Source organism: Pelodiscus sinensis, chromosome 11 (genome assembly GCF_052426305.1).
Source record: "Pelodiscus sinensis isolate ZL-2025 chromosome 11, ASM5242630v1, whole genome shotgun sequence".
NCBI classification, from domain to species: Eukaryota; Metazoa; Chordata; order Testudines; family Trionychidae; genus Pelodiscus; species Pelodiscus sinensis.
In genome coordinates, this window is record NC_143062.1 from 3897901 (window position 1) to 3909461 (window position 11561).

Consider the following 11561-nt stretch of genomic DNA (forward strand, 5'->3'; position numbering starts at 1 on the left):
GACGCTCTTTGTCGACAGAAGTTTTGTCGACAGATACTGTCGACAAAACTTCTGTCGACAAAACCCGGTAGTCTAGACGTACCCTAAAAAGGAATGCTTCCAGTGTACCTAGCTGGAATGGGGAAAAAAGCCTTGGGTGTGTCTATGCAAATACAGTCTGCTCCTGCTTTGCTTAGATGTATTAGATGTTCAGCAGATGGAGTGGTATTTTGCTCATTGTAATCAGCTTAATTTGTAACCCAACACCAGCTATGTTTATATTAAATGCAGGGTTAGCTAAAATATGGTTACCAATGCTTGTAATTTGGTGGGAATCCAGAAACATAGGACTGTGCTAAATTGTTGCAAATGAAAGGGCTCACAGTTATGAGAAAGAATCTTGCAAATGCAGGGGCTCGATTTTGAGAGCTATGAGGAGAGAGGGAAGTTTATTCTAATTTGGAGGCTATATGGCTTCTCCTGACTGGACTGGATTCCCCTCCCCCTTTCAAAACAATAGAGTTAAATCGGCTTTATTAGGTGCCTCTTTCTTCCACCAATTGTGTTGGGGCTGGGGTTTTTTTTTTTTTTTAATCCTGCTTGCTATGAGATGAAATCACTGCGAGCTGAAATCATTTGAGATTGAGGGGCAGAAGTCACAGCCAAGAAATGGGTGGCTGCAGCTGTTGACTGAGAGCCAACAGTCAACAGGTCGGCGGCAGAGAGACGAAGCTGGCAGAGAACAGTGAGAAGGCAGATGGTGAATGACCAGCTTCTTTGCCTCCCCCCACCTCAGGATGGGACATGAATTCTATAGATGCACCTCGGAACGTTGGGGTCTGCGCTGACCAAAGGCAGCAACTGTGAGTGGGGTGCAGAGTGGGGTTGGGCATGTGAAGGGGACATTTAAGTTGCTGGACTTAAGAACCTGAGAAGAAAAGGACATTGCCCAACCTACCTGGGGTAAGACTTGCACTCGTGGGCTTTGTTCATGAACCCCGTCTGTGATGTTTTCCCAAATTAATGCCAAGGCTATGTCTAGACTGCAGGCTTCTTTCGAAAGAGCCTCTTTCGAAAGATCGCGTCTAGACTGCAGGCGGATCTTTCGAAAGAGCAATCCGCTTTTTCGAAAGAGAGCACCCAGCGAGTCTGGATGCTCTCTTTCGAGGAAGCCCTATTTACATTGAAGAACGCCTTCTTTCGAAAGAGGAACTTTCGAAAGAAGGCGTTCTTCCTCGTGAAACGAGGTTTACCGCCATCGAAAGAAAAGCCGCGTTCTTTCTAAATTATTTCGAAAGAACGCGGCTTGAGTCTGGACGCAGGGGAAGTTTTTTCGGGAAAAGGCTACTTTTCCCGAAAAACCCCCTGAGTCTGGGGACAGCCCAAGTTACTTCTATCCCTTTTTATTACGTTTTTTTTTCTACACTCAGACTCTGTGTTTGCAAGTGGGGAAGCATTGCCTCCGAGAGGCACCCAGAGGTAGTGTACGAATTTCCCAGGTTACGAGGTGGGGGCTTGTGCCAGTTCTCTGTTGGATGGATGGACAGGAACCCCTAAACTTTGAACCTGGCCCTAGCTGCTGCTGGCTCTACCTGGCAGAAGGGTTACAAGTAAAACAGAAAATTATTACCAGATTACAACAGGTTTAGGAGAAAAAGTGCTACAGTTAGTCTTTTAATTGAGCAACTAAAATAAAACATAAAGCAAAGCTCCTTGTACAAAGCCTGCTATCAAATCTCCCTGGAGCCATCGCTTATTTATAAAGGACAGCTTCAAACAGCAAATTAAAAGAAAAATAGATTAAGAAAAAGATTCCTGCTGACCCGGTTCACCTCATCAGGAAAGAAAGAGAGGGTTTGTTAGAGGTCTCACAGATATCTTTGACAGGTCATTTACTACCATAAGCAGTCTTTTCATAGAATCATAGAGCTGGAAGAGACCTCAGGAAGTCATCAAGTCCAGCCTCTTGCCCAAGGCAGGACCAATCTCAACCCAAGGCAGGACCACTTCCAAGGAAAAAAAAATGTTGGAAAAGCAGTCGTGTTTTTTCTGAGTCCCTGTAAACCTTGTCCTACGAGGAAGGAGGGATGTTCCAAAAGAGGTTTTTTTCTGACATTTGGCCCAGTGTAGATGGGCCAATTGTCAGAAAAGCCTCTTTCAGAAGAAAAGTTGAAAAAAACCCACAATTTGCGTATCTTTTTTCTGATAGAACTTTGTAGTGTAGACACAGCCTTTAAAAACAACAACTAGTCCTGTGGCCCCTTAAAGACTAATAAAATACATAGTATCATGAGCTTTTGTGGGCAAAGCCCACTTCATCAGATGATGAGTTGGAGAGGAGTAACAGAAAACAAGTATTTTATAACAGAAAATAAAAAGGTACTTGTCAGTTGTAGGACTGGTGCTAATGAAGCAAATTAAGTGGGCTGGAAGTGTCCCATGCTTAACTTTTACATAAAAATGAGGTGTTAAAGGCAGGAGCGACTGGCTTTATAATGCGATGTCCAGTTAATGTCTTTGTTCAAGTCCAGGGAAACAGTGTCAAATTTGCAGATGAATATCAATTCCCACTCTTTCTCTTTTTGTAATTAACTGGTGAAACTCCTTTGTAGAAAAAGGGCTCCTTTAAATCCATGATTGAGTGCCCAGGCAGGTTAAAATGTTCCCTGGCAGGTTTATGTGTGTAACTATTTCTGATGTCTGATTTGTGTCCATATATCCTTTGTCACAGAGGCTATGTCTAAACTACATCCCTCTGCCGACAGTCTAGACGTAGCCAGAGACTGTCCGATTTGGCTAGTATACATGGCAGAGAAGCACTTGATTAGTGGATGTGAAGTTGTATGAGCCTCTGAAGTTGTGGCTTATGTGGTTAGGTCTAGGAATGTAATAGTATAGTCGATTAACCGATAAGCAAAAGCTTATAGGTGAATGCTATAGACTACACGCATTTCCTTCTCCCCCTGTCCCTGCCAGTAAATTATTTAGCATGCTGGCCAGTAGCCTAGCTCAGTTCTGGCTTGCAACAGGTCCGAGACCTACCCCTGCTGCGGCTCTACATTTAAAGCGTATTAGGAGCTGGGCAGGTAGGCAGCCTGGGTCAGTCGTGGCTCACTCTGGGTCCAGGACCTATCCCTGTTTCAGCTCTACATTTCAAGTGTATTAGGAGCCAGGCAGGGAGGCAGCCCAGCTCTGTTCTGGCTTGCGCTGGGTCTGGGACCCCTCCTAGACAAGGACTGCTGCCACCCCGTGCTGCTATCTCTTTCTCAGAAGCAGCAGCACAGGGTGGCAGGCAGCTGGTCTGCAAGGGAAGCTGGTTTTTAAACTGGCTCCCCTCATGGACCAACTCCAAGCTGGCACCCCACGTTGCTACCGCTGATACAGTGGCTACTGGCCCTGCCCCCGGGGACTATAGAGTAGTCGACTAACCAATAAAATATCATGAGGTTACTTGACTATTCAATTTAACCGATAATTAACATCTCTAGTTAGGTCCTGTGATGGTTTTGGTCCCTTGTGTGGCCATTAACCTAATTTGGAGTAGGTTCCTGGGTGTGTGTCCTTTTTTTTTTCCTGTTATAAAATACTTGGTTTCTGTTATTCATCTTCAGTTCATCATCTGAAGTGGGTTTTGCCCACTAAAGCTCATGATACGACATATTTTTGTTAGTTTCTAAGGTGCCACAGGACTACTCAGTGTGTTTATTGATTTGTGTATATGCAAACTCCCACTGACTTCACTGGGTTTTTATTTATGTACAGATAGTAAAAAGGGTATTGCATTTTGCATAAAATTACAGGGATAGTGTGAACTTCCTCGATGATAATACATCCCAGGACAGAGAGAAGCAGCAAGTTTCAGTGTTTTGGGTTTTTTACATATAATATTATAAATGCATTTATAATTCTGTTTTAAGTATTTTCTAGAACCAAACAGCATGGAAAAACAACGTTGTGAATAGAAGAACAGCATCTACCATACACAGTATTTGAGTTTGTCTATCTGTTCAAGAACTCCTCCTAAATGGTGAGAGCTAGGGCCACCAATTTAAATATACAGCTTTCTCTTACCATAACTTAGAACAAGGTAAGGGCTTGATTGTGCTCGGAAAACTGGATGTGCCTGGAATGGGATTGCTTCTCAGAAAACCATACAGAAAAGAGACAGAATCATCAGGCAGATGACAGGGGCTGGCTGGGGGCGTGCCCTCCCCCGAGCCACCCCCCCTCACCCCCAAGCTGCCCTTTAGGGAGGGGAAGGGTGCTGAAGCTCCCTCCCCCGAGATTTGTACAGGGACATTGCTGGCTGTTCACCTACATCAGGGAGGTAGGAGAAAATGCAGTTTGCTGCATTCCTCACTGTCTTGGAAGCCCAGGGGATGGATGAGCTGTGCACTTTGCTCTTGCTGCCTAACAGGGACAGGAAGGAAAAGAGCAAGCAGCCTCGGCATGAACCTTGGGAAGAGTCTTTGGCCCCCTCACCCTTCCCCGCCCCCACACACACAGTCCCCTGCCCAGATCCCCTCCTCACCTCCAACCCTGTCTCCTGCACCACCCACAACTCCAGTCCCCTGCCTTGAGTCCCTGCTTTTCCAAGCATTTCCAGGTAAATGCGGTTGTCTTAAATAAGTCATTGCAATGAATAGCAACCACCGCTGGCACTTGCCACCACTTAAAGCTGTAGGAGATCCTTGGCCTTATCATCAAGGCTCTGACAGCCTGCATTGTGCTGGACACGATGCACAGCTGAAGTACTTAGGTCAGGATCCTCACAGGTATTCAGGCTCCCTCCTTCCACTGATTTCAATGAAGTCAGTAGTTTAAATACTTTTGAGGATCTGGGCCCTAAACTCCAAGGCCTCATCCTACAATCAGATCCATACAGGTGAATCCTTACAACCAAGCAGCGTCCCGTGGATTTCAGTGGGGCTCCAGACTGGCTCCAAGCACCCCTCTGTGGGCCAAATTGGAGCATAAGAGTGTTAGATTAAACATGGAAACACCAGGAGACTGAAAAGATCCTGATCACTCTGAATTTTGTCTTTTTGGGCACATTAAAATATGGATGTCCTGATATTCTTTCAATGCTTATTGGGCTCTTGAGAGCAGCAGGTTTCAAGAGGGATTGAAATAGAAGCGCTGGAACCTGGCATATTGCAGTGGGCAGGTCTTCTCAGGCATTGGGGAACAGGGCAAACATAAAAGATGGTGAAGGAAGGGAGGGAGGAAGGAGCAGTTAGCCAGACTTATTTTCTAAAATTCTTCAGCTTTTAAGCATTTTGGGCGTTTTCCTCCTTGACATTTCTTATTAGGCCTGCTCTCCCAAAATCTGTTTTTGCCTTCAGTATTTTCTCTGTCCTGAGTCATCCTTACTTCAAACACACTTCATCCTTATTTCCCCTCCTCACAGGGCCAGGTAAGGAGAGAGGCTGAAATTCAGTTCTCTCACTCATGAGCACACCCTCCCTACAAGCCTTCCTTGGTTTTGGCTTCTTCCACCCTTATCCTTTTTATTTCCATTTTCCTCCCCTCCTCCTGCCAGTAGCCAAAGTAAGAAATAAAGTGCCTCTAGAGCTGAGAAGAGAGCAGCATGCACCCATTTACCCACCTGAGTGAAGTGCTGGCTGAAGCAGTCAACGCTCTCTCTCTCTCTCTCTCCTTGTCAATCCCACCCAGCCTGCAAAGAAGGTAGAATGGGAAAATGTCAAAGGATGATGGAACAAAGAGGCAGGTCTCCCCTACACATCATGGAATGATTTGTGCTGTTTGTACAGATTTTAGTAAAATGGGGCCCCATGATTAGGGCTGCCCATTACAGTAACAGAAACACACATGTGCACAAGCGTTGTCAGAGCTGCTGATGGCTCCGCACAGTCAAACAAGGCCTGATTTTCAAATTTGTTTAAATACAGCTTTAGAAGCCTAATTTTTGGCACTTGTTTTTGAAAACCTTGGCCTTAATTTCTGAAACACAGTGATGGAGTAAGAGTGTCATCTTACAGCAAATTCCATAGCAGTGGAACAGGGGCATACGTGGGACCCCTTGCTTTTAGCTGTGGAGATGCTAGTCCTTCTCCCTGACACAATTTAAGCACAAGAACCAGCTTGTTAATTGACACAACCACACCCTGATGGGAATGTAACACTATCCTTTTGCTTACTCTGCATTCAGAGGGTGGTTTTCTGTTCATTACTCATTCATAGAATGCAGATACACCCTATTTTAATATTTCTTCAAGTTGCTAAGCTCAAAATGGAAGCCATTTGTCTGAGGCACTCTTTAGCATAATCAAATAGGCCCCAATTTAATATTTTAGAGATTTTTGAAGAACAGAACATGAGGAGAAAAAAGAAAAATGTTTAGACTAGTTCATTTGAGCCCTTAACAGCTCTCAACAGAGGGCTGCATGCTCTCACACACACACTTTATTTTTCTGTGCTGGCAGCTAACCTGCTTCTAACAGACTATTTTCTTTAACACTGGCATGCTCCTCCTCCAGCTCTGCCAAAGCTGTGTTTCCAATGGCTAAGTACCAAACTGTTGGCAAGAAAAAGACTCTACTCTATTTATACAAATCTCCTGCTCTCCTGCTCCATTACCAATCTCTCAGAGCTTTATTCCACAATTCTTTGGTTCTAATGGAATGTTCCACAAATTTCTCATACTTTGATTTCATAAATATTTTAGCCTTTAAACCAAAAATGTTCCAAGAAAGCAAAAGCATTCTGGTTTCAGATGTACATATCAGTTGACCCATTTAGGAAAAATAATCCTGCTCCAATGCACTGTCTTCTGAAATTATAGCAGGCTTGAGTAGGCAATAAATGTTTTCACCTGTGTGATATCCCGGCCATCCACACTCCTCCACCCGGATTTCTCTTTACTTGAAGTCAGCCATGGCTACTTCTCTAGCCAAATACGCCACATACACAACAAGCAACACTCTGAAATACCCGCAACAACTCTGGCTCAGTGGACATTTTAAAAATGTACTAAAATAATTTCAGCAGTGATTAGTTTTCCTATGAAATGTTCTAGTGTTAAAACCAGTCACTTCTTGCACTTTCAGATCTTTGAATCTTTTGCATTCCTCCTTCTTTATATGCCTTACCTGCAGTTTGGCACAGTTGTTAATTTACCAGATAGACATCCAAGCTATTAAACTATGGATGGACTTCAGTAGTTCCTGTAAATATTGCATTATAAAGCAACCAAAAGTGCTAGAAGCACTCTGCTAATATGCTGACATCCCACAGAAAAAAAAAATCAAGCACTGAATGGAATTCTGCAACAGACTAAAACATTTTATTCAATTCTAGGATTTATAATCTAATATGCACCAGTTGAAGATCAGCAACTTGGTTTATAGAATCACGGGTATATATCTGGCTCTAACAGATGCATGAATAAATACATCAGAGCAAATGCTTTCATTAATTTAAGGTTCTGGTCCTAAATTTGCTGACTAAACAGCCTAAACTACCTCCTCTTCTTTTTAATCTTTACTGAAGAAGAGCAAAAACATGAACTACTCAACTCTACAGATGTTTAAAAATGATTTATTAAACTAAACTGAAGTGACTCATCAAATTACATCTCTGAAAACTGTGCACTCAAAATACTGTAGAGGTCATAGGTTTAGTTTCTCTTATGGAAAGAAATTCAATCCTACTGTAATTGAATGCATCATGATAATCTAATATATAAAGGAGAATGTTTGTATGTTTGTGCTCTAATAACTTGGACACTATAAAACCTACCCCAACCAAACTTTGCATGGGATAACCTTTCCTCCAGGAGAAGGGTTTAAGGTACTTTGGGACCCAATTGGGCCCGATCTCAACCTGTAAAAATCAAACATAACCCACCATGTTGCACTGCAGGGGAAGCCCTGCCCAGTCTAGGTCACGTGCCCACTGCCTGCAGCCCCAAAGTGCTGGGGACTCGCCCCACCCCCACATGCACAACGGCTCAGGCATCCACCCTGCCTCCTGCGGCTACTGTTACCAGGTAGTCTAAAATACGGGGGGGGAGGGGCAGCGGGAGATCAGGGGAGGGGTGGGCAGCGGGAAGCAGAGCTGGTTCAGGGACGGGGGCCAGAGGAGGAGAGCTGGCCAGGGGAGATTGGGAGAGAGGCGACTGGTGGGAAGCAGAGCTGGCGGGGGCAGCGGGGCTGGCCAGGGGAGATCGGGAGAGGGGCGGCCGGCAGGAAGCAGAGCTGGGGGGAGGTGGAGGCAGCGGGGCTGGCCGGGAGATATCGGGGGGGCAGCCAGCGGGAACGGGGCTGGACGGGGTAGATTGGGAGGAGGAGAACTGGCTGCCAAGAAGCAGGGCTGGCGGGGGAAGAGGAAGCAAATCGGCCGGCGGGGAGCAGGACCGAGCAACGCTGGGTAGCTCCAGCTAGTCTACTATATATTTGAGATATTGTGAGTCTGTGTCCCCATTTGTTCAAGAATTCCTTCTAAATTGTAAGAGCTAGAACCACCGAATTTTGTATGTAGCTTCCTCTTCTCATAACTTAAAGCAACAGGATTTGGTTGTGCCAGGAAAATGGGATGTGCCTGAAATGGGATTGCTTCTCATAAAACCATAGCAAGAAGAGAAAGACTCACCAGGCACGTGAAAGGGGCTGGCTATGGGTGTGTCCCCCTCCAGGAATGCCCCAGCTCTAAGCCTCCCTCCCATCCAGGCACCCTTCATAGAGGGCAGGGGATGCTAAAGCTCAGCCCTCCCCCAATTTGTACAGGAACATTGCTGGCTGCTGCCCTTCATCGGAGAGTGAGGGGAAGTTCACAGTTGCTGTATTCCTCATCTGGCTGGGGATGTGCAGGGGGAAGATGAACAAGGACCTTCCCCAGCTGGGGGATATGCACCTTTACCCCAGTTGTGTCTTCTGAAGCTGCAGCAGCCATGGAGAGGCGCTTCTTACCTGGTCCCAAGCAGCTGCACTGAGAGGGAGCTAGGTTAGTCCTCTTTCCCCACAGCAGCCTCCATATTGAACCCTTCATCCCCAGCCCCACCCCAAAGCAATGATTCAAATGAAGCATGGACATTTTCATTTTAGTTTAAAAAAAAAAAAAGAAATTGAGTTAAGGACCCGAGCAACACCAAGGAAAGCTTTCAGTAGCAAATAATCAGGGCTCGACAAATACACTCGCCCACCAGCTGGTGAGTGCAGGGGCGGATTGGCCTGGTGGGCCATTGTGACGGGCTGGCCAAAGCCCGCTCTACGGGTGGCGCGGCCCCATCCGATCTGCCATGCGGCGGAGGAGCAGAGCACTGCTGGGAAGGGGGAAGTGCGGTGACTCTTGCCACGGGGCTGCCTGCGTGCAGCTCCAGCGCAAGGAGCTGGGGCGGGATGCCAGGACACTGGCGTGACCTGGCCCCGCTGATTTTAAAGGGCCGCGGCAGCTCGGCTCTGGCCATATGTCCCTGGGAGCTGCACGTTCCACATGCCGCCCCTGCTCCCCGGACATCCTGCTCTCCCTCTTCCCTGCGACCCTTTGGCTCTGCGCTGCCCTTGCATCCTGCACGCTGCTCCTCCCGATCCCTGCCCCCCATCTCTGTGCTGCCCGTTCCCTGCACTGCCCCTAGACCCCGATCCCTCTGCCCCTCCCATTCCCCTGCCCCTCCCATTCCCCGTGCCTCCACCGCACCCTGCTTCCCCCGATCCCTGCATCCCTCTGGCTCTGTGCCTCCCGTTCCCCCCGTACCTTCCCACTGTTCCCTGCACCCTTCTGGCCCTGAGCTGTCCCTGCACCCTGCTCCCCCTGTGGGTCGGGAGTGAGGGTGCTTGTCCACAGGGAGGGGCTGGACAGGGCAGGGTAAAAGGCTGCTGTGACCCAGCAGCGAGTGAAAGGGGGAGTTCCCTTGAAGCACCTTTGCCTTTATGGAAAAAAAAATGAATGAAAATGCCATTTGCTATTTCTAGGGCTAAAGTGCCGGGACAAAAATGAAAACAAACAAAACCAGGCACCAGCTGCAGTCAGTAAAGACCACACTCCCTGGTGACAAGGGATGAATCGAAGGAGAAAGGGAAGAGACCCAGGACCACCCACTGCTCCGGGTCCCAGCCCATGGACCCTCTGATTGCAGCCTCGTCCTGCCCTCCTGTACTCCCCTTAACTGCCCTTCATGTTTCCTGGGCTACTAGCACCTTCTCAGCCCTTGTTTCAAGGCCATAGCATGGCAGGTGTCAGTCTGGAGCATCTCTCTGCTTCCCTGAGCCTGACCAGCACAGCTCCAGCGTCACTGCTCCCCCCTGGGAACCAGTCCTTCACACTCCCTTGTCAGGACCCAACTGCCCTCTACTCTCCTTATATCAAGGGTGCCCCCCGCAAGCTGTCCTTTCATTGGCTCCCTATAAGCCTCTCTCTGATTGGAAGGGTTTGTGCACGTTCCCTCTGGCCTGGTTTTTAACTTCTCCCTTGCCAGAGTGAGGCAGTCATCCCTCTACACCCACAAAGTACAGTGTAAATACAAGTGGCATTTTCCTAAAAGGAGAAAATCTCTTATGTATGCAGGAACATATCATAAAGTTAAGTGGAGGGAAGAATGGAAGCATTGAGGAGAGCCCCAAAATTAACATTCACAGTAAATTTTAGATTTGTTGAGGGGGATTTGAATGGGCTCTTGAATTGTGGGGTAGGAGGGACTGTCCTCTTCACGAGCCCTTCTGTACTGCATATTTTAAATAGTTTTCTGGCAGCTGCAACATCTGCAAGTTTAAAAACTCATATTGAACAATATGAATCCTTTTGCAAGTATCAAGGATTATCCTTCTAGTAGAAGCTCACTTATCCACAATTCATTTCCATGTACACTTTATAAAGAATACCAAAATATTATTCCCTTCACCCCACCTTCCCGGGAGTTGTAACAGTACAGACTGTAGTAAGGCTTTCCGAGCTTTAAAAATAGTTTGCAGAATGCATGTAATACAAAAAATGTAAATAAAAAAGTATTAAAATGAATGTGGAGAAATACATTTTTGGGGCCTGTCTCCATGGGTATGTCTACACTATAGCACAGACGTGGGCTCTGACGCTTATTTAAACCCAAGCTAATCCCCCTATCGTCCACACACAAATCTGTCAAACTGAGTCATCTATGTGAATTTGGGGGTGGGAGGGAGTGGAATTTAAATCTAAAGCTGAGTTTTGCAACTTGGGCCCCAGCTCTATTTTCTAGATGTAACATGTAATTGTTTTCTCATGTTTCACAAAGATAGAACCAAGTCCGAGGAGATGAGTAAAGTGTGATGAATTTTGAAAAGCCCCTAGTTTGCATAGTCTTGATAGCTATGAAATACCGATCAGGGTTTTTCCTCCCTTAGCAGATCCTATAAGAATGTTTCACTTTTGGAAGGTGATGTAAGGGTGTTTCATGTCTCCACCCCCAACATTGTGACTGTAATTCTAGCAGAACTATGAAATTTTCTGCAGAAAACCAGATGGGAAGTCTGCAGTCAATGTATCCTAATTATACAGTTCAAAGGGGAACAGAGGTTAATATCTTTTAAATAGGAACCTGAAAAAGTGCATCAATTAATACACAGAAGAACCTGCATTTTTTTAAATAC

At 46.3% G+C, this 11561-nt stretch overlaps 1 long non-coding RNA gene across 1 annotated transcript; it reads left to right on the forward strand.

Moving 5' to 3' along the window:
* Positions 1-213: 213 nt before the first annotated feature.
* On the forward strand, positions 214-11058 carry LOC142831002 (uncharacterized). The gene is made up of 3 exons (XR_012906586.2): positions 214-842; positions 3897-4006; positions 9912-11058. It is a non-coding gene; the product is annotated as an uncharacterized LOC142831002 (long non-coding RNA).
* Positions 11059-11561: the final 503 nt, after the last annotated feature.